At 39.6% G+C, this 23,457-nt stretch overlaps 1 long non-coding RNA gene across 2 annotated transcripts; it reads left to right on the top strand.

Moving 5' to 3' along the window:
- The first annotated feature begins 4,184 nt into the window (after positions 1–4,184).
- LOC311439321 lies at positions 4,185–21,979 on the top strand. Of its 2 annotated transcripts, XR_014694653.1 has the most exons (6): positions 4,187–4,290; positions 5,090–5,277; positions 6,823–6,952; positions 11,200–11,340; positions 19,253–19,324; positions 21,496–21,979. It is a non-coding gene; the product is annotated as an uncharacterized lncRNA (long non-coding RNA). The 2 variants fall into 2 exon arrangements; XR_014694652.1 differs by lacking the exons at positions 19,253–19,324; positions 21,496–21,979 and adding an exon at positions 14,431–15,794 and having other exon boundaries at positions 4,185–4,290.
- The last annotated feature ends 1,478 nt before the right edge of the window (positions 21,980–23,457 follow it).

A 23,457-nucleotide genomic window follows, 5' to 3' on the forward strand; every position in this document is an offset into this window, starting at 1 on the left:
GCGTTAGCAAAACCATGGCCGGCTGGTTAAGGGACATGGTAACTCGTGTTGGTTACTTTCGAAGCTGTGCCTGGTTTCATTGTCCAGTTTGGGGCCCCTGACACAAGCGAGATGTTGCCAAATAGGAGCAAGTATAAGAGGTTAGGACGATGGTTAGGATATGCACGTGTGTTTTACAAGAGAGTGAGGTGAGATGGGTTTGCTGGGGATGGCAGTTCTCACTGCTGTCCCCAGATGTCCAATTGGTGGTTGTAGAGAAGAGCGACAGAGATTTCTCAGAGCAGCCCATAAAGGGTGAGAGGTGATGGTCACAAGCAGCAGGAAGGGATGTTCTGGCTGTATATAGGCAACAAGTTTTCACAGTAGAAGTGGAGCATGATGTCCAGGCAGGTTATTGCTGTGTCCAACCCTGGGGAAGCTCAGAGTGCAGCAGGTCACAAACCCTTGTACTTTGTGGTGCTGAATATACCGAGCATTAACAGCACAGTGGGAATGGCTATGAAACGTTGACAAAATGAAGACAAGCATCTTATCTCTAATGGGATGAAAAAGGAGAGATTAAAAGAGGGTGTATATGGAAAGGTAAGAGTGAAAGTTACAGGGTTGGGAAATTATTTTTACTACAGGTTTGTGGCTACGTTCTGGAGGTTCTGAGGTTGTATTTTTCAATCTAGAAGAAGGGATATTGCAGTAATTGCAGCATGGTGTTTTTTGGGGCCTGGTGAGTTTTGCTAAAACAAATATGTTTTCACAGAGCTTAATTTGTTTAGGTGATATGAAACACTTTAACCTGAAATATTTTTTGCTGAAAAATTTCTTGCCAGTCTTGGTCACTTAATGTGTTTGCAGCCAAGCAACTTCCATTATTGCATCAAGTACCAGGACTAACACTGGTTCTGCATTTATTTCTCAGTGTGTTCTGGAGCAATTGACTGTTTTGTTTTTGAATTGTGTATTTATTTCGCACTCTATCAGACCTAATAATAAAAGATTTATATAAAAATTAGTCATTTTTCTTTTAGGCATGGTCTATTAAAGGATGTGTTGGCAATGTAGCCAACTAGCAAGAGGATGGATTATAATAGGACACTGCAACAGGCAGTAAGGCCACAGCTAGCTGAACCTGATGAATATGCACTGGTTTATGCAGGTAATATTTTGAATTATGCAGATAAGATTCTGAATTGCAACAGAAGGGCTACAGAAGCTAGAGACAGCTTTCTGTGTCTGGAGTTTCTGGTCAGCAATATCTGCAGGACGTAGATGTTCTTTTTAATGTAAATGCACTTCTCAGAAATGTTCTCTCTGAAAACAAATCCAGAGCTGTATAACCATATAAACAGAAATGATTCTTTTCTTCCCCCTGAAATAAATGTAGGCAAATATTGTGATTTTATTGTGCAAAACAGATGAAAATGGAACAAAAATGGAAGTTGGTGCTCACACCTTAGCCACCTAGTTATACTTGTCTAAGTTACATGCAATGTAATGGCGAAGGTGATGTGTTAACATCACAGCTTAGGTTGGAGGTACAGCGATTCCTATGAAATTGAAATAAACAGTAGTAAAAGAAATCCCATCAGCATTTTCATATGTTGTGTGAAGAGGCAGAATCAGGCTATCCCCTTTACTTGAGGCTGGGTATGTGCAGGGTTCTGCTGTGTCTTTGTTAAATGAGAAAGCAGTGAGAAACCAGATACCACTTTGACTTGCACAGAAGCCCTTCTCCACCAGCTGTACTGAGGAGAGGAACAGGCATAGACAGGCTTGCAGCCGCACAACACGGGCAGCACAAGCGGCAGGATGGCCACGTCTAGCTTGGTGAAGTCTCTTGCAACAGGAAGGGTGCTGCCAAGTTTAGGTCAGTCTTACATAATATTGTTTGTCTGCAGTGGTGTTGGAAGATGCATTGGTAAGGAGGTGTTAACTGCTGTTATCTCCTTCCCTGGGCTAGGTGCAGCCAGTGTTACCAGGGCACACAGACTTCTTCTTCAGAGACTGCAGTTTATGCTTTAGCTATACAATGTAATTTTGGCAGATTTAAATGCTCAACATGGACAGCAGCCTGTTGGTACTGTCAAACCACTAAATCTGATCCCTGTTTTTCAGGATATTTCTGGCAATGAGCCCCCCTCCTGTGTTGCAGACCCCAAAATGGTTCTTCTTAAGCAAGAAATATTTACATTTCTTTTCCTTGGGATTTTGTGTTTCCTTCAGTAACTCTCATGCTCATAAGAAGATGCCATTTTTGGTTAAGCTTTCTCCACTGAGCAACCCATCCAAGTTATTTTTCTGTTCAGACACTTCCTCCACTCCAGCTGTAAGAGGGAGGTTTTTCCCACTGTTCAAGGACCAGTTTCTGCTAGCCAAGATCTCACCATCTTACATCACAAGCTATTGCAGCAGCATCCTGCTTAGCCTTCTGATTGCATCAGCTGACTTTGATCCTCTCTCCAGCTCCTTTCTTGACCACATCAAACCGCGTCACTTGTTTCTCCTGAGTATCAGCTCTCTTGTCTCCCAACAAAGCTCCATCCTCCATTTTGTGACTGAAATCCATCTTCATTTTCTAGCAAGTTGTGAGGTTTTGTTCCATTCTGCATTTGAACTTGAAAGTTGGTCCCTAAATAACAAAGTCACCAAAGAGTCCATCTTCAAAATCCTCCCTACAGCCCACTTACAGAAGCAAAAACCCACCTCCCATCTCTCCCTTAGCTCCCTGTATGCACACACACACACACCAATAATAAATAAAGAACCACCACAACTTCAGGGAGATTTTGTGATGTCAATTTTAGTACATAAGAACACCTAAGAATAGGGGACAATACAGCCATGACCCTTCTCTTTTCATCTAAGCTCTGTCAGCCTTGACTGCATTAAGCACATTTTCTGCCAGATCTGATGCTTGCTTTAGAGGTCCAGTGATGCCTGCAAACCCTTCCTTTTTGGGATATATTATCTCCTCAGAAAGGCAGGTGGCAGCTTCATTCAAAGTTAATTCTTGGTCTCAACTGTGCCAGATCAGGTTTTCACAAGCAATTCAAATTTTAAAATCTTCTCTAACATCTTCTGCAGAGGCTGAGTGAAAAATGGGTCTTCACTGCCTGACTTCACGGGAACTGCTCAGAGGGCTGACATGATTGAACAGCATGAGCCTACCTCTTGCCAAACAGGGCAGAGAAAATGGTAGGGGTTTGGATGAAGTAAGAGGTCTGTCTCCTCTTGCCTGTCTGCCACCAAGACAAGACTACAGCAATCCCCTTTCATATCTTGAAAAGTTGATTCTTTGGAGCACCTGAGTTTAGGCCTTGCTTCTTCCCTGGGGCAGAAGTGCCCTTCTTGTGTCTGGGCCTCCTGCCTCCTTCCCCAAGCAAAGAGGCAACCAGAGTTCCTTTAAAAAATGAGAGTGGGCAGGGTGGGACACAAAAGGAAAGGGAGCTCTCATAACACTGGTGTGGTTTGTAAGCTGCTAGGAGGTACAACGCACTCACATATTTAAGAAGGAAAATGTGCTTGTGAAGGTGTGTTTTCACATTGCCAATGTTTGTTTTACTTTCTGAGTAATCAAGAATTCAGTTGTGATTTGCAGTGCACTTCTGTGTTGTGCCTTAAAGAATATCTAAAGAAATAAACCAAAAAGTTTTTTGATAGATCTTATTAAGTGGGCCATCAAGGAGAGGACTTTACTCAACACTAGCCTACCTGTCTGTAGGCTTCCAACAAGCAATTCTTACAACAATGCATTTCAACAGATGACCCACTTTCTTTCTAATTTCATTTAAAATTAAAAAAAATCAGCTCTGTGAGCATCTCATTCATATATAATTGTGATACAGGCAGTTTTTATTATTGTCTGCTGATGAAAAGAAAGACCACAGCCTTAAAAACAGCTGGTGATTCTTTGCAAAGTGGAAACAATGGGTATTTCTACTAGGACTGAATCAAAACAGCCTGTGAAACCATCTGCCAAGCCACTCTGCTGATGGGAAATTAGCCTCACCCTCTATTTGTTATTAAATGGAAGAGCTAGAAGAGCAAAATGGTGATCACATCGCTTTTTAAAATTATTATGATGTTTGGAGGTGGCTTTACAATGGCAAGGAGGAAAGGGTGAAACCTTTAACCAGCTGAGTTGTGATTCCTAGAAACCTTGATTGTTGGTTTTTTTTTTGAGCTTTGGAAATGATCCCAAAATTTGTGACTCTACAGCTAGCCTGCATGGGGCTGTTTCCTTCTGGTGAAGAACCTGGAGCCATGCAGAAGCTGATCTCTGGGAAGTATGTGCAGGTATTGTAAAGAGAAAAATCCACTTTTCAAAGTTATTTGTATCTTGACAAAACAGAAGACCAGAGTGATTCATGTGCTTGTTTCTGTGTAGTGTTAAGAAGGCATGATACTTGGCTTGCATACGTTACTGATGGTGATATTATCTATTTATTAATTCTGAATTAATAAAAAGAATCTTCTAGCAGCATTAAAACAATAAGTAACCAAAACACTTTTTTACTTTGGTTTACTGTTGCAAGTCAATAGAATTGTTTGCCACAGGACATAACAAGACGCTTCGAAAATACAGTATAGAATAAAAAGTTGCATCTTGTAACAGCATCTTGTAAAGACCTTAAAAAACTTCTATACTTCATTAGTCATAGACTGGAAACTTAAAAAAAAATAAAAATAAAAAAATCCTGAAATCCTTAATTTTTTAATTATATATCTTAATCTGGATCCAAACTACACTGGGCTAAAGTCTCTGAACAATGGAGATACATATATATAATGATGAAAATAGGAAATATTTATACTTCACAATACTAAGAATTTCTGTTGAAAATGTTCTGAGCTGAATGTAATTACTGTAATTTGGAAAAAAAAGGGGGGGGGTGCAAACCTAGAGAACCTCTAACTGGAGAATTAGTTAGATGTAAGACTAAAACCTATAACAATCTAATTAGGGATGCTATTTCAACACATATTCAAAACATAACTCATAGAGTTGATGATTAAAGGGGAATAAAATTTGAAGCAGCCTGTACAACGTTTGTTACATCCCAGTTGTTTGTTTTGTTTTGTTTTTTTCTTAAAGAAAGCACCCTAGAGAGAGGCAACACAGCAGAAATGGAACCACTGAGATTACAAAAGTTGATCACCCATTGCAGAGCACATCTAACATAGCAGGTCCTGCATAGCAGCAAACATATCCTTTGGAAACAGCCCAATGATCCCTCTGCCAAATCCAGGCTTTGAGTGTTTGCCCAAGTAGGAAAGAAGCAGGTATGTATCCACTGAGCCACAATCTTTTGAGCTATCCATAACATCTATTAGCACTTCCTGCCCATTGTGCTCTTGAGCCTCAAAGAGGATGTAAATGTGTGCATCTCTCTCAATATGTTTGCTATATGCCAATTCAGACTCATCAGCCAGTACCCAATTATGCCTAATTTCACAACACTTCTGAACTTGGTCCATTAAGAAAACTTAAAGTAGTATAACTCATGTTCTCTAAGGCAGCAAGAATCTGACTTTAAATGAACTGAATAGGAAATTGCCTGGTGACTTATTCTTCAATTTAATTATTTTTTACTTTAGAAGTTAAATGTAGCACTTTGCAGGCTACTGAATCTAGGTCAAATAGATGTGATATTAATAATAACCAGTTCTGTGTGAAATCTATGGGTTATATTTAACAGAAAGGCATTGCAGGATTCTACAGAATTAACTGATTTTTTTTTTTTTTTTTTTTTTTTTGTAAGTCTTGCACAGGCCAAAGCCAGAATTGCCTGGAATTCTGTAGATTTTGGAAACTCCCCCCAAATCATTCTTCTCTGGTGTGCTTGCCTCCTCTATGAGCAATTCTGGGCATCACAGGCACAGAAAGGAGAGAGTCTCTAGGTTGCAATTTTCCTTATCCTTTTTTAATTTATTTTCTTTCTACCTATTATTAAATAATAGGTAATTTCACTTATTTAATAAGTGAAAGAGACCCTGCAAACTGCCTCACAGAAAAATAACCACAAGTGAAGACATGGGTGCTTCCCTCAGATCCAGGAAGAAAACAGAATCTTTGCTGACCTGGGCAGGAGGCAGCTGAGCTGAACAGTACTGGGTAACATCCAGTCCAGCCTAGCTCCCTCAAAATGTACCAAAAAAAAAAAAAAAAAAAAAAAAAGGGGGGGGGGGGGCCTTTCCAGAAAGGCAGATCAATGAAAAGGTTTTGTCTTACGTGAGCTGAAACAAAATAACAGACTGGGAAATACATAATTTATTTACTTACTGGATCTGATTTGCTTTTTGGAAAGATACTGGAAGCTTTGGTGACACAATTTTTTGTTGCAATGTGTAATTTGCTGTATTTGCTGATAAATGATGTGCGCACTTTGGGCTGGGTTTGTTCTCCCCCAAGTACGCAGCAAGTACTACCATCCCTGTGGGATTTCAGGGTAGGTTTATTTCTACATTTGACAGGTAATGATTTTGTACCAGGGATCTGATTAACAGCCCTGGTGACTGCCTGTAATTTATTCAAGCTTCTGGTCCAGATGGCTTAAAAAATAAAACAAAATCCCCTGCATCTCAAATGAGTATAGAAATGAAGAACTGGACAAATGACTGAAAGGGACGTTTAGACTGTGACTGGTAGAAACAGCACTTAAAATTTTTGTTGAAAATGCAAAGATTTGGGGAGGTAGAGGTGGAAGACATACACAAAGAGTTGTGGGGTTTTAATTTTTGTTTGTTTTTGTCTTCTTTTTAAGTGAAACCTGAATAAATATGTTCCTTCTAGTGCCTCTTCAATTCACACCTTTTTCCACCCTGTAGATGCAGTGTAATTGGGAACTCTGACACCTTGTTGAAACGTGAGGACAGCTGGACACAAAACTTTTTCTAGGCTTGATGGTGAGCACTGTGTGTCCAGACACGCTTTGGAGAAAATCCTAACAAATGCCAGGTGAGCCGATGCTAACTACTCAAGGGTACATGTTTGGAGGGTTCTGTTTGCATCTTGTTGCTCTGATACAAACATTAGCAAAACAGAAAAAGGTGTGGGGAAATCTGAAAAGTGGCCCTCTTACTGTTGTGTGAATTTGTTGGCAGCTAATGAGGATTTCACTTCTCCATTCCACCCCCCCCCCCCCTCAAAAAAAAAAAAAAAAAGGGGGGGGGGGAAATCCCAAATCCCGCAGTAAGCAGAGCCACGTTGCTGGTGGGAGGTTTGATGACACCTGGTGGCAAACGGGGATAATGCGGCAGGGAGGACACATGAGTGACATCGGGGTCACTGACACTAAAGGAAAACGAGATCCAGGGGGAGCATAATATGAGCTGGAGCCTGACAGCAAGAAGTAGAAAATAATACGTTGTGAATGGGGTAGAGGAGCTTAACGACATTATTTTTAGTAGCAAAACCAGCTCTAATAAATGTGTTGCGTATCTTTATAAAATATTCTGTATAAAGAAACTGTAATGGGCTCTCTGGGATCAGTTACTGTCTATTTAGAAGCAAGTGCAGATAGCAATAAGATATGACCAATTAGCTTAGCTGTGTAAAGTTGTATCCTTGGATACCATTCAAGTGACTTCAAGTATTGCTCATGCAATATAACTGGGAATATGAGCTTCAGGGTAATAAATAGGGTGTTCTAGATAATGCTTCATGAAGTGAATCTGGTGAGGAAAAAACCCTGTTCAGAGCAGAAGTTGCAAGGCTTACCAGTGCCGGTGCATGCCTTGCAGAAGGGGAGGGAGCCAGCCCCAAGCCTGCAGTGCAGCACTGGGGAGGAGACCACAGCCTCCACGGGCAGCCCCAGTGAGCTGGGGAAGGCTCTTGGAGGATGCTCTCCTTCGCTTCTTGTATTGCCAGGCTGCATCTGTGAGGCTACTAGGGCAGTATGCCAGCAGTTCCACTCTCAGGCATGATCCCCAAGAAAGTCCTTTTACTGAAGACGTGTTAATTTTTTTTTTAGTTTCTTTATTCTTCAAAAATAATTGTTGTGTTTTGTGAACGAATTCTGTAGGGAAGTCTGCCACCATTGTTACAGACCTGCCAAATACTCTAGTTTTCTATCCTACCTCACAAAGAACAATTTCTTTCACTATAAAGGCTTTTGGCACCTTTCAGTAGCTTGTCTGTTTTGCACACTGCATTTGTATGCTATTTTCTGTTTGCTTGATAGAAACAGCCCTGAAATCACCTCAGAAGTTTCACTTCAGCTCCTAGTTCCCATGTGATGTCTGCTAATAGATTGTATAAATAGGGAGATATTTACACAGAAATGGAGGCTGTTGTAACCCTGCCATGAGTATCATCCTCTCCATCTCTCGTCACGTGTCTTGTAATGGAAACACTGGGGTTGCATTCAGCCTGCTATCCTTAGGGCTAAGGGCACAACTGAGCTATCAGTTTGAGATTGCTCAGTTGACTGAACATTCATTTAAAAAATGTAATGGCTTATACTTCGTGGAGAGGTGAAATTTAAGTTGTTTTTCTCTTTTATATCTCTGAAAACTTCATCTTTCCCCATTCCCTACTTTCTATTACCTTAAATTTTGTGCTAGGCTTTTTTTTTTTTTTTTTGTCTATTTGTTCTTGTTCAATTTGTTTGTTTTAAGAAGTTAGACTCTTCATCTAAATTATGGGTCTCTAAATTTAAATATCTAATAATTTGAGGGCACTGGTAATACAACTTGTACACAGTGGCGCACACAGCTCCATTTTTCTGTCAGAATGTCCTCATTTTCACTTTGCAGTATCACAGTTAGAGGTCAGCATTTGCTCCACTTTCAGGACTCTCTAGAAAAGAAAGCAAGCAGTAAACTTTCACTTTCTGCCCCCAGCAACTTCTCAGTATTTTTTCTCCTGTTAGAGCAATAACCCCAATCTTTAAAAGCCAGATATGAGATGCTCTTTTGTGTTATTTAAAACTTGTCTTGATAATGTTTGTGGGTTTGTTTTTCCAAATTGTGTAATTTAAATAGGTCAAACAAAAATTTGTGAAGAAGAAATAAAATATTGATATACTCACAATATGCAAGTGAAGACTGTACACAAAAGTGGCCAAGCTCTAGCTTAGGCAAGTTGGACAAGCTCTAGCCAAAGCAAGAGTTATTTTTGCTTACAAGGAGAGAATTAAGCATGTATTTCCAACTTAGAGTCATATTTAAGGCCAATACATTATCCAGCCTCAACAACAGCAATTCTGGTTTCCAGTGCTCTCATCTATGGAAATAAACAAGAGTCCCTGTGGAGGCTTGGGTAGCAGGGATGGGATTTACAATGATTTGTGGCTCCAGGGCTGATTTAGCTCTTTACATCAATGGACGTGGTACGGATCCCACCCAGACCTGCTGCCACTTGCAGTGGGAGCTGTGTGCACCACACAGGAAGGGGGTCCCTTCACTCCAGCCCCTGCACACTCTGCGCTTACAGGTAGAGTCTGTAACAGGCTGCAGTAGAAAGGGAGGGAAGAAAGTGCTCTTCATATTGACTGAGGCTAGCAGGACAGGTAACAAGCTTAAATTTGAGGAATGAAGATTTAAATTAGACGTTAGGGGAAAAAAAATCTCATAGTTCAGGTGAGTAAGCATTGGCGTTGATTGCTTAGGCTTTGTTCTGAAAACCTACATCAGAGATTTCATAACCTCTCAGCAAACTTTTGCCAAAAATGACTCACTGAAGAGTAATGTGTTGACTGGTACTTTAAGATCCCTTGCCACCACAGATTTTAAGTCTGTATATGCAAGGTTCATTGATTTGCTGGTTTGTTCAATCATTTGACATCTTAGACCCAGTAATTAAATCAAAAGTCCCATATCAGCCACTAGTACGGTTGTATTACAGAGAGCTTTGATGCACTTTTACTAATTGGCTGCTTCTATATTATTATTTAGTGTGGGTTAACTTGTAGCCTGACTCATAGAGAACACTTCAAGTGCAAACAATAATTAATGCTGTTAAAAATACTCTGCAGCAAAAAGCAGAAACTGAGAGCACTGAGTGAAATATTTGTTCCCTTTTCCCCTCAAAGGCTTTAGAATTAAAGATTTTACAATGTCAACTGCTTGCATAATGACAAAGGCTTGTGGCCTTCCTAGTAGATGAATGCATTTCCATCAAGGATACACTTTTTCTTGGAAAATCTTAGTTATTCAAGATTTCAGAGAACTAAACTTAACATTACCTCTTGCAGTCTTTCTGTTGCTTTTCTTGCCACATACCTGGCAGTGCAGAATGGATGTGGGCTTGTGGGCAGCAACTGCTGAGAGCGGCTCTTCACTTGTGGGGGTGGCTCTCTGACAGAGACAGAAGTCACACTGATATCAAAAGCTATGTTCATTTTGTCTCCAGAGGCAATGAGAACATCTGGCTAGCTCATGTTGTGAAATGTGTCAGGAAAGCCACTGGGACGCAGTTTTAAGAAATTTGGTCCCACTTTCCCACTACCTCTAAATTAATAAAGACCATGAGATGTCCCCACTGCTCGTTTTGCAGCTGCTAGAAGTGTTAGTCACAAATACATTTTCAGCCTCAGCCACAGGTCTGCCTGATGGATAGGGAAACATAATCTGGGAAATAAATATTTATGATGTATAGTCCCCCACATTCCTTTTTTTATAGATTGTTCAGTGCAGATGCCTATCACAACAGTAAAACTAAAGCTGAGCTAGATTTCAGCATTTATGATTCATTTGCCATGGAAGGCTTAAATCACCAGTCTATTAAATGGAATGGCTCTGAACTAAATTGTGAAGTCTTTATAAATGTCAGCTTTGCAAAGAAAAGAAATTTGTTACACAGTTTTTTGCATTGACTGAAAAGGCTATCTGGAATGCAGGGAACTTAACTATCCCTTGAATGCTAACAGCAAAACTGAGAACAACAGTAGAAGAGTAGCTGCTGAAGCTGATGTTTTTCCAAGAAGACCACAGAGTTCATCAGCAATCCTATCTGGCTGTATACCAAAGAGTTTCCAAAAGTCACTTTTGCTTTGAGAAATGCAGTATCTGTTCCAGATACAGTGAAATATTGTTATGCTAAGTAAGAGGAATGGACAGTCAATTAAAAGCATACTCTTCCAGACATTTTACTTCTTTGAAACCCTAGGTATGTATTTTTCATGCAGTTTAACATTGCTGAGAGAAATGTTCATGTCTGGAGCTCAGAACTTCCTTATGAGTCCACAGTTCTCACCTTTACAGGCACTGATGGCAGCTAAAACACCTTCAAGGAGATGTTTCTCTGTGCCTGTGAAAAAGCATCTGAGCCTAGCAGGGACAAGGGCCTTCATCAGCCTCTCAAGTGAAAGGGTGAATACTTTGGATCTAGCCAATCTTAAACAGGTAAGAAATGTGGTTTAAGTTAAGCAAAACATATAAAAATGGTTAAAAATAGGTTCAGTGCTAACATAGTAAGTCTTGTTTTTATTGTATAATGCTGGGTAAGTAAAACTTCTGAGCAAGACTCAAGCATCCATTATCATCTTTTATGTGCTGATAGGTAACCCTTCATCTACCCCAGCATTTCTTGTTCGGTATTTATATTGTAAGTAATATTAGCCTGCAATCAGGCATCCACTGTGCTTGTTACTGCTCATGCATATCAGAAATGATGGTCTTGCTCCAGAAAACCTACAGCTTAGGTATATGGCAAGACAAAAAAAAAAAAAAAAAGTGGGGGGGGGGGGAGAATAGGACGAACAGAGAATCATAGTAATAGAAATGGCATTCCCGTTCCATTCTGTTGTTAGCATGTAGCTATTATGCTATGACTGCATCTCTTTTCCAGAGAAAGAAGAGTCTGCTTTTGCACATCCAGCTTTTGGGGATAAGTGTTCTTTTCATGGCTTCTACAGTGATCAGATCTAGTCATCTTTACCCCTTAGTTCATATTGGTGCCACTTGCTTTTAGGTGTCATTCACTCTAGGACTTTTTCTGCAATTGTTCAGGTTACTTTAAGAGATGCTGGTCCTTAGCCTGGGTAGATGTTTTCTCTGACTCAGCACCTTGCTCTCACTTGTTTAGAAAGCCCATTCACTAAGCTTTCCAGCACTGTGCTTTTAAAGAAAAAAAAAAAAAAAGCAAAGGATTGCATCTCCCACATGATGCCTTCCTTTGAACCCTCACTCACTTGTCTCAAGATGTGTCTTCCTCACTGAAACTGTGAACCATTTTTTAGCATTTACCTTTTTTTTTCTTTCAGTTCTAAAGAGGATCTCTTACCTTTCAAGGCTGGTGTTAGGTTTCAAAATCAGATTTATTTCAATACTTGAGTTTTTGAAGACCAGATCCTCTGTTGCTCCCTTGCTACCTTTCCAAACAGGCCTTCATTTGCAGGTATGGACTGTCACTTACAGGTAACAGGAACAATCTTCTATCAAGAGCTTTATTACCTCTAAAGATGGATGTTTACTAAGCAAGGTAGAGCTTCTGCATTTTTATAATGCATATTTAAAGAGTAGTTAAGCAAGCCATGTTTCGTTGAGTTCAACTGACATGAGATCTCTAACACTTCACTCAGGCACAGTGCCTATTGCAGAAAGCAGTTTGATCAGTACAATGTCTTTCATAGATAGCAATGCTATGTTGTCAGTATTGATTCTACTGTTTTGGTGCCTAGTCAATCTAAAGAGTGATTCTTGTTCTAAAGACTTTGAAAACTAAAACTTAAGATAGCCAGTCCTGTGGATAGACCTCTGCCTGAACACCTGCAAGTCTTTGTGCTATATGAAAAGCTGGTTCTTGAAGCCTGTTCTGGTTTGAAGTGCAGTCAGTGCTGGTTAGAAATTAGACATCACATCTGATAACAAAGCTCGAGAGTTGTCCTTCTGCTGATCCTTTGGTAAATAGTCTACTTTCAGTTACTTGTTCGGGTTTTGGTCCAAATCAATCTGTTTGGACACATCTCTCACTGTGATAATTCACATGTGATTTCAGGTTTCTTGACTTAATGAAGCTGAAATCGCATCATTGTTTTTGAATGTACATGTATATACTTCCTGGGTAGCAAAGCTCTACCAAATTTTTACACATTTAGTTGGTAACTTACACTAACAGGCTGCAATATCATGCTTATTTTGTGTGTTTTTTTTTTTTTTTTTTTTTGTTTCGTTTTTTTGCTTCAGAAGCAAATAGCACAGAAATAGATTGGCTTGACTGAAGGAGACAAAACTGTTCTGGTGCCTAGAAACTAGCTTTGGCTGCTGCTTGAATACAGATATTTGTCTAGGTGATAAGCTTAAAGTTCTGTGTCTTCCTACTTAAGGCCTCACAGGGAATTTTTTTTTTTCCCTAAGGAGCCAAAGTAAGCCTTTCTTGGTCTGTTTTCTTGCCATCATTCTGTTTTGAACACTTAGTGGGGTTTACAAACAATAAGCTTCCCAAAAAGCAAGAGTTAATACAGACAGTCCCTCCACCCACACAGTTCAAAGAGCAGCCACGTTTTGTCCTGCATTCCCTGCAGCATGGTGCAGACACCTCAGTATGACCACAGGTAATTATGAACCTGGTCCCATGCTTTAAAAGGTCACTTTCATCCATTCCTGATGACAGACGCCAGCCTGTTTAGCTAATTTACCTGTTCTCAGAGTTAATTCCTCTATAAGCAAGTCTCCTTAATGTGATGAATCACTGAAAGTGAAGAAGCAAGTCTAAAATAGGGGAGTTTAAAAAACTATTGTATCCTTCTCTTAATTAAAGGTTTGGAGTGAGGCATGTAGATGGAAAGAAGAGATAATGAACTTCTCATTTTAAAGGGGGAAGGAAAATCAGGTACGTGTAATCTTGGGTTTAAACATGTCTGGCAGAATCCCAGCCTGGAACTGCAAGCCTCCTGTGTGCTCCATGAGCCCAGGTAGAGCACCTGGTCCACACCAGGATGCTGGTATTCATTTATCTGTTTACATGGATGTCTATTTCTATTTTCTTTTGAATTGCATACAGTTGAATTTCAGGCTTTCCAGGATTCATATAGAAAACTTAATTTAGCTGCAAGTAACAAAAAGAGAAACTAGAAATTCTTTAAAATAAAACAGTCCTGTGACTATCCTACTGGAAGGACATTGAAGGTGTAATATGAATAAAGAAACAATCATAAGAAAGCTCTCTCTCAAGTGTCAAGAGGTCTATAGGACTAAGATCACCATGGAAATTCAATCTGCCTGCTGCTGCTTCTGCAGTGGAGGAGTCGAGCTGTCTCGTTCAGGCTGGTAGCAACAATATCACATTTGCCATGGCCATGGAGAATGTGCAGTAGCTTTTCAGATCTATGCTAACAGAGTGGCAATTCTTGCAGTGTTTGAAAGGCTGAAAAAAGAGAAGGCTATGCATTGATACCTATTTGAGCCTCTTAAAATTCTTCTGTCTTCAGTTAAGCTTTCACAGTCCTTTTTGACTCTGCTTGCTGTAAGTCAGAACTTCCCACTTCACCACAGGTTTTTATGGCTTCCCTTGCCTTCTCGGACAAGCTGCAGAGAAATCTGATTTATCACATTCAGAAGCAAGGAGAGCCTCTTTTGGCAGTGACAGACTAGGCTAAAAGCAGCAAGCAGACACTGATACTGGTACTTCCTTGTTGAGAAGATCCTTCTACCAAGCACGGGTGAAAATGAAAATGTACATCAGGCTGGTTGCACAGAGCCAAAACAAAGCCAGCTCTTATACTGCTCATCATTAGACAATAAAATACTTCCTTGCTTGGGAATGTTTGGAAACAGCAAGAGGGGAATCTTACCCTGCAGAAACGGGAGATGTGGTGTGTCATGGGTGCTCTGCACTGAGATCCCGAAAACCCCATTGATGAATTTGTTGTTCAGGAAGAAGCTCATAGGCAAGGTGAGGTAGTATCCTGCAAGTGCACAAAATGCTTGAATTGCTGAAATTGCCCAGCATGCTGAAAGCTGAGTTACTGTAGGGTAGGTTTCCTTTGGATCAGTTGTCTCACTTAGTGGTTGGAGCAAAGAAGAAGCTCCAGTGTCTTATCTGCTCCTCATGGCACCTTCATGCCCTTCACAAAGCCTACAGTCATCTCAGGTCTGCTGAAACTGGTGTGCCTACCTCTGACAGCCACAACTGTACTTGTGCTGTAAAAATAAAGTGGCCTGCTTAAGGAAGGTCAAACACTGTGCAAAACAAAACAAACAAACAAAAAAATAAAAATAAAACAAAACATTTGTTGTGTAAGGAAGGGATACCAAATACAAGAAATCAGGGAGAAATAGGCTTCAGTAAAGAGATGCTGCAATTGTGGTCCTGGTGGCCACCACTCACCATGGCCTTTCCCTTAGGCCTCTTACAAAAGTGAATGCTTAACTGAAAATTCAGATTAACAAGGCCCAAGTGCACAACCCCTTCTCTTTCTTTGATGCTTTGCAAAAATCCTTTAATTTCTCCTGAGTTTGACTTGTTTTATAGAAATATAAAATGTTATGGTGGCAGACCTGTGCCACATCTAATGCTGTGGAAGAACAGGTTGGAATTTTTTTCTAGCGTTTTCAGTGGGGGAAAAAAAATATATATATAAATATATGTGTGTTTGTGTGTATATGTATAAACAGAGTTTGGAGGGGCTTCATCCTGAAATGATTTTACCTGCAAGTAAATAAGAAAACAAAAGTTTTTAGTTTTTATTGACAAAAAGTATTTCAGTGGGAAACACCAGGTAAAATACTATTCTATTTTGATCAACGCTTTCCATAGAAAATGTTCAATAAATGCTAACTGTTAATATCTTTGCTCAAATGTACCATAAAAAAACAATGTAATAATTAAGTACTGAATGGAATGTTGGTCTCTGGTATTTTATACTTAAGACTCTTATTGCCTTGGAAGGTAATATATATATATAATAGCATCCTGATGAAACCCTGCTGTGTTATAGAGAAAGCTGCAGTGTTAAATTTTCAAAACTATCATAAATGTAATTACCTCCTGCTGAGAATCTAAATGCTTATTCATAGCACCATTACTTTCAGTAATTAAGTCTGTAATTTCCTTCAGACTATGATTCGTTCCTTCCTAAATCATAAAAGCCAGGCCAAAAAAAAAAATTATATTTGATCAGTTAATGTATAGAAATTTCATTAAGTTTGCTCCATGCCAGAATGTACATAAAATCTTCACTGTTTGAAGTGAATCAAAGCAACTTTTAAATTCTGCCTGAGGTGGTAGGGAGCAGTGAGGAAGGAGGATGACCCACTCAAGGGAGGGGTGTGTGTGTGTATTTCTGTCTGTCTATCTGTCCCAGTGGTTTTTAACACCTGCTAGCCAGCTAGGGCAGGGTGCACAGACGTGCTTCTCCTCTTCCTTATGCAACAGCCAGTTTCCAGATCAGCAAAAGGCACAGGCAGGTTCCTGTTGTTTCCTGCTGCCTGCAGACCTCTGCTCCAGGTGAGGATGCCTTCCCCGGGCAGTGCAAGGAACCATGCTTGCCTATGGAAATTTCAGTCATCATGACACTTGTCTTTTTTCTGCCTCTTTCTGCGTGTAGCATGATACAGGTAAGAGAATGTAGTCAGAAGATGGTAGATAATGCTTCTTAATGATAGAAAAACTAACTAGATTGGTCCTTGATTTTAAACGTGTACGTTGAGTTAATGCTGTGCAGCAATTGCTGGTTCATACAGCAGAAACATACCCAGATCATTATGCCTGTTGAATGTTAATACAGTATTTCCTTTTTTTTTTTTTTTTTTTTTTTTCAACTCAATTTGCTTCCAATTTTTCTCTTCCTTTACATGATTTCTTGTTTTTTTTCCCTGTCCTGTCAGGAAAGAAAAATCTTACTGGTTGCTAAGTAACTGTTGCAGTATTGCTGCAGATGTGCAATAGGCATATCTGTTACTACGATGCTGTTTAGTTTTTGAGTAAAAAATATTTTTCAATAACATCAATGTAATTTTGAAAATAATGATGGCCTGATAAGAGAAGATGCTTCTTATCCCAGATGTTTCTAGCCACATATTCATTATATCAGCTGACTGTAGAAAAAGGCTTTTGGAGGGAACTGGATTAGCTTACAGTGTTATTCTCCAAAGTTTTATGGGAATGCAGTGTAGGTGGCTAACATGGCAAAATGAACTCTCACCAACTCATTTGCACAGCTCCTTGTAGGTAGCCCATCTGCTATTTGAGTAAATCATTTCTCTGAGCACTGCAGACCTGTTTGAGCTCCAGGAGGCCCCACACCAAGCAAAATTCCCCCATTCACCACCAGCACTTCAATCTGTGGCCCATGGGGTGGCAAGGGTTTATTTCCCAACTGGTTCATGTGGAGGACAGCAACCACCTCTGCCATCTTTTGCTCCTCTGCATCAGAGCACTGTGCTGATGCACACAAAGAATAAAAGCTAAAATCACATTGATCGTTTATTTGGGAGGAAAATACCAAAATGCATACATAATAGAGAATGATTGCACTACTGATAGATTTCATTTTAGCATTTACTAATTCTGGAATGTTTGACTTTGTACCTACAGCAAGCTTTCATTGTAGATTCTTTTTAGCAGTAATTATGTATAGATAGACTCTCCTCTTAGTGTGGGAGGAACAAAATAGTTGTAATAGTTGACATTATTCAACACTAATGCATGGTATTTTAAAGACGTGTGTATTGTGTTAATATTTCATTTATTGTAGCTGGGTTAGGAGGCTTCCATTTATGTATGTATGTATTTATTTATTGTATTCATTTTAATCAGATACGTCCATTAAATGTAGGATGTGGCATTTGGATTTTTTTAGCATACGCTTTCAGGAGATTGATTTTTGCCTGTGTTTGCAGAGAGTGAAGGAGTTTGTCCATGTAATCTCCAAGAAGGTCAAATCTTGACTTAATAAATGTATGATTCAGGAACATAATGCTTGTTCTTTAGGACATCACATTAATATTTATTGGGGTCTGGATTCTACAAAGACCTGCTAATTAGTTACAGAGTCTTTTGTGTATTGGTTAAACTGGCTTAAATCCAGTTTTGCTCAAGAGGGATTAAAATTGCTCCTATTACGATAACTCTGCTAAGCAGAGGACTTGTATTCCCATTAATTCCTATGGCTTCCTATGGCTCAGATTAGTGTATTGGTACATCTTTCTGCCCCAATTAATAGCTAGTGGTAGCCAACACTTTTAATAAACTCATTGAAGAATATTTCCAAGGAAAAGCACCCCATAATGCTGATCTTGGAGTGAGAACCAGGTGGCCTTCCAGATATATTAGTTCAAATGTTAATAGTATTAAAAAAAAAAAAAATGAAGATGGTTACCCTATTGAGACAACTACAGAAAAGCAGAGAACAGGGTCTGCTGTCCAAGTAAAGGACTTCAAGGCACAGCTATCATTGCAATATTGCATGGGCGAGGGAGGACTTACCTATATATCATGCAAGATGGTGTGGCACAAACTTCAGCAGGCTGAACTGAGCCTGTAAATCCCCCAGACTTGCTCTGGATGAGTCAGCTATATCTGCATAGCTCTAACTAATCAAATATACCCTGCTTCTGGAGTCAGATCAGTTGTTTCTCAGACACCTTTGATTATAGAGCTGAGTGGGTAGGAAAAGGTAAGATTAGACAAAGCAGCTAGTAATCTCAGTGTGTTTGTGGAGAAGGAAAGAGAACATACATAATGTAACATCTGAAAAAGTGTGTGCCCTGGTAGAAAAATCCCTACAATTAGTGAATTTAAGACAGGCTTACAACTTAAAACTTATGCATTATGTTGAGGGAAGAAGCTACAGAGTCAAAATTGGATTGAAAAAATAAGAGTGGAAAAGATCTAAAAAAAGAATTGTGTGGCATAGAAGGACACTAAATAGAATCACTAGAATCATCTAGGTGTTTTTTGTTTACTTGTGTTTTGCTTTTTTTAAAAAAACAAAAACAAACAAAAAAAACCTGTCCACAGGTACGCCTCTAAAAGGAGCAAAGCAACGGGGGAATAAGAATATCTTTTGTCAGCCCAGGATGCCCCAGGTGATTCTGCTTCTTGACACTGAAAGCTGGTGATATGGACCTATGTGGGGTGAATTTTGAGGAGTAGGTTCATGTCTCTTGGAGATGCTGAAGCAGGGGAAGGAAATTAGGTACATATTCCAGAGGAAATTAGGTACATATTCCAAGAGGAAACTGAAGAAAGTGTGCTCAGTCATAAGTAACTTCAGTAGACCAGTGCAAATCTTAAAGGCACTTTCTGGACCAAAGGTAGGTACAGTGGGACTTGCCTGACCTTGAATCAACAGAAACTTCTTTGTTTTCATAGTGAGCATAACATCTGATAACAGTGACTCAGCTGAAGAATTTTGCACCTCTGTGAAGTATCACCAACACTGTGGTAAGTCTGGAATGATAATGAGATTTAAAAAAACAAACAAACAAACAAAAAAAACCACCACTGGGATATGCCTGTGGTAATCTTAACTCCTGTAATTGTTTTGTTTTGTTTTTCCTTATGACAGGTATTATTCTAGAATAGAAAAATATTATTTCATAAAACCTCATTTAAGCCCCATGGCCTGAATCTTTAGGAATTTCATCTCTAGGTGAATGGGAAAATAATGGGCAGGGAGCTAACCCATCTGCATAAACTATTTACCCAAGCTCCTAATGGGGTAAAACCACAGAAAATATTGGCACACAGGGAAAAGTCAGCCATCAGAAAGCTTCATTTGCATCAGCTTTGAGATCAGCACTCCCCCACTGATGATTTTGAGCCAACGTAAGAGGAAGCAAATTACAACTTAGTCTGGATATTTAAGCTGAACTTAAATGTAGGGTTCAGTTCAGAGTCCTCCCTCTCTGTGAGCCCTTGTGGAGTGTCCCACACTAAGAGCACCTCACCTCTGCTCCAAAGTGGTGGCTGGCTGCTTGTATTCCTGCTGTAAGAGAGGTATCAAAATAATGACCTACCTCTAACACTAGCTTAAGGGAATATATTATGTATCATCTGAAACACATTGCCAACGACAGTGTTCAGGCTGAAGCTGTGTTTCTCTAATAATAATCTCTCTCTTGCTCATCCTCCCAACTGTTCAAGAATCCAGTGCTTGGAAGAGGGGAATAATTTTTAAGGGCTCTCAGAGGATGTATAAGTGGTTCCAGAAATTCTAGCTGAGAGCTAAAAGATACATTCTAAAGACGCTGAAATGCACTGAACTGGTCTTTTTGTGGTTATTTCAATCAGCTAAGAGAGGGCTTATATACTGTGAAGCTCCTGGTCTTTGCTAACACATGCTCACACACACAATGGCATTCTGTTGAATTGTATCCAGAAAGTTAATTATTCTTCAGAAGGATTTTGGCTTTCTCTGAGGACAGTTTGCATCCCCTCCCCCCCTCTTTTTTTTTTTTTTTTTTTTTTTTTTTTTTTTTTTCATTGGAGTAATCTTTTGCCTTTGTTTAACAAATAGGTGCAGTGGGGAAATACTTGCCTGGGAAATTTCTGCAGGGAATAAGATGCACAAAGATTTTGATGCTGCAGTCCAAGATAAATAAGATATTTTAATACTCTTAGCAAATGAAAATGCAAATCACAGAAAAGTAGAGGCAAAAATATATTTCCTGGCCTGAACATTCAGAGAAAGGGAGCAAGACTGGGAGGTGTCTGACAAGCACATTATTTGCAGTCTCCTACTAATTGAGTGTTATCTGCATTGCTTGCAGCTGTCATTCCACGACCAAATGTATTTGTAAAAATGCCAGTAGATTCAGAGAGATGATGCATTTACCAGAGAAAATTCTGAGCGCTGTAAGGAGACTGTAAGCCAATTGATTGATTGAAGGGATGTCCAGAAGGATTCTTTGCACTGTTCAGGAACCAGTCCTTAAAACCTAATTAGTGTGGTGTTAAATTATCTGTTACAACCAAAGACTGTAATTGTAGTTTTCTTTGTATACATGAGTTCAACTTACCAGCATGCAATACCTCTCTACCACCTAAGAAAGAACTGCTGCCTAAGCAGTGAGATTTAGGTGAGGCCCAAAGGTAGCTAGCAAAGAAGGAAATATTTTTAAAGGGACTTGAGAAAGAGGTGACAACTCTGAGGTTTGGGAAGCAGAGAAATAAAGGAGAAAAAAAATGTAGTGTCAGGGAAGAATAGGTGTGATAATGATGACAGCAGATATTTGAGAAAAGATGTGGAAAAAAAAAAAAAAGAGGAATAGGAGTGAAAGAAGGAAGAATTGTGCAACAGTGGGAAAGACTGGATCATAGAAGAACAGAAATTAGGCAGAGGAGAAAGAGTATCTTGATTTAACAGTTATAACAAGTATAATTTAACAAGTCTTCTGACGCATGTTAATATACTCTTTGCAAATTGTAGAAATTATTATGTACATTTTTAATCCTTTCAATTGTAATACAATGTATGTTAATGTTCACTTTCAACTAGAGATCAGAACACATTTCATTTCCACTGTTTCAACTTTGGGGGAAAATATGTTTTTATGGAGATGGAGCAATACAAATGACTGCATCTAACAAATTCTCTAATTTCTGTTGTGCAGATACCTAATAGAGGCTTTGAAAAATAAACCTCCGAACATTCCAAAGTTTCCAAATCAGATCTGCATCGAGGCATCCCACTGCTAGCAATGCCACTTGCCAGCTGTCAAATCCCCTGATATATTGTATAGGTTGTGACATTTTTTGCCATGGATTATTGACTGGACCCTGCGGTCAGCACAGCATTGGTGATGCTGCTCCTGCCTGCAGGCATGCAGTAGGCACCTGCCTGCTCTAGCCGTACCAGTGCCTCTCTGTTTTCAACAGCATTCATCATTGCAGAAGAGCAAGAGGGATAACTGAAGTCCTGTGGGCATTTGAAATAGTTCAGCACCACTCTATTCTGTGAAGTATGTCAAGCTTTATATGTTAGAAGACAAGTCAAAATTGCTGTTTGAACAAAGTGTGCAGGGAGAAACAGATTAAAAGCACATAGTGCCTCTTTCAAAGTTCTGACCAGCAGTTCATGTTTAGACAGTATTTTGGGTCTGAGAGGATAATTTCAGAGCTATTCCTACCTGTCTCTGGCCAGTGTGAGGGTGTACAGAAAGGAGATTTTGCTACCAACTGCCTTTGTGGCTCTCCTGCTTTCCAGTGGTGCTAAGGCCTGAGGATATTCAGGGACGCATATGCCAAGTTTAAGATAAAGAGCCAAAACAAGATTGGACTCGAGGGTTATTTTTCTCCAAATTATGTTTGGTTGTTTTGTTTTTTTTTCCCCTTTGTATGCTCTTATAAATGAGGTACATTTTAGGACATTATCTCACTCTCAAGGACTACTGGCATGTACTGTTGGTGAGGACTTGTTTGGAAGATTGGAAGATGGCTTCTGGCATAGGCTTACACAGATAAATTCAATAATGTAAAAACCCCAGCGGGGACTGCTGCATACAGCTCTGTGTGCTTTAGATGATCCCAGAACAGTGCTGCTTACTAGCCGCTATGTACAATGTCTCCCAGATAAGATGCTAATAAAAATGGTAAAGTGCTCCCATTCTAATGATGCCGTATCTCAAAACCAACCAACCAACCAAATGAAGTCCCACAAAAAGTAAAAACAAACAAACAAACAAAATCCTACAGGGGAGAATGATTTCTAAAGTGAAAAATGGAAATTTTTTTGAGTGCTAGCAAGAATGAGGGAAAGAGCTGTTTATATCTTCAGAGTTGAAAATTGAGAAGAAGGAGAGAACTGGAAAAGTACCTGTCAGAGATTTGAGAAATTTTGCTTTAGTTAACATATTTGTCCTTTTGAAACAAGGAGACGTGCTATAATCACACTGGAAACAGTTATAGATCACAATTTGGTCACTGCAGGAATGAAAACAACAGAAGAGGAAGGGTATGGTGCAGTTCAGATATATATACCCTGAAGCTATGACCGGTTTAAATCACACTGGAATACATGCACAATTCAGCTTAGAAAGAATTGCCCTGTTCCTGTAAATACAGCAGAAAGTGTCCATTAAAAGAAATGAAATGTAGTGATAAGCTCTGCCTACTATTATGACCAAACTGACTTTTTAATCTACGCTGCAATTTATGTTCTTACAGGGTTTCAGTCAAGCCATTTATTTTATCTCTTATTTTGCTGTTTCAAGAGAGAGCCAGGAAGATCAGCTGTAATCTTCTCTCATTTTAGACAAATGAAATCCTGATGGCTGTGGCCTTAAGGGCAGAGCTGCCCTCACTGTGGAGGTGAAGGAGGAAGACATCGACATCTGGTGGCAAGACAAGAACAAAGGGTGGGCTCCAAGACATGCAGCTTGCTGCTGATGGTACAGGTGAGATACTTTGTGTAATAAACAGGCATAGAATAATGCAAGATAAATTGTGTAGCTGCAATACTGAGCATAAGTCCAGACAACTTAGCTCACATAAATGTGCCTTAGTGAGCAAAAGGTGTGGACTCACAAGACAGGACAGGAAGTCTGTTTAATGACTCCTTTGGTTAGCCAAGCCCT

This window comes from Aythya ferina (assembly GCF_964211825.1).
Source record: "Aythya ferina genome assembly, chromosome: 6".
NCBI classification, from domain to species: domain Eukaryota; kingdom Metazoa; phylum Chordata; class Aves; order Anseriformes; family Anatidae; genus Aythya; species Aythya ferina.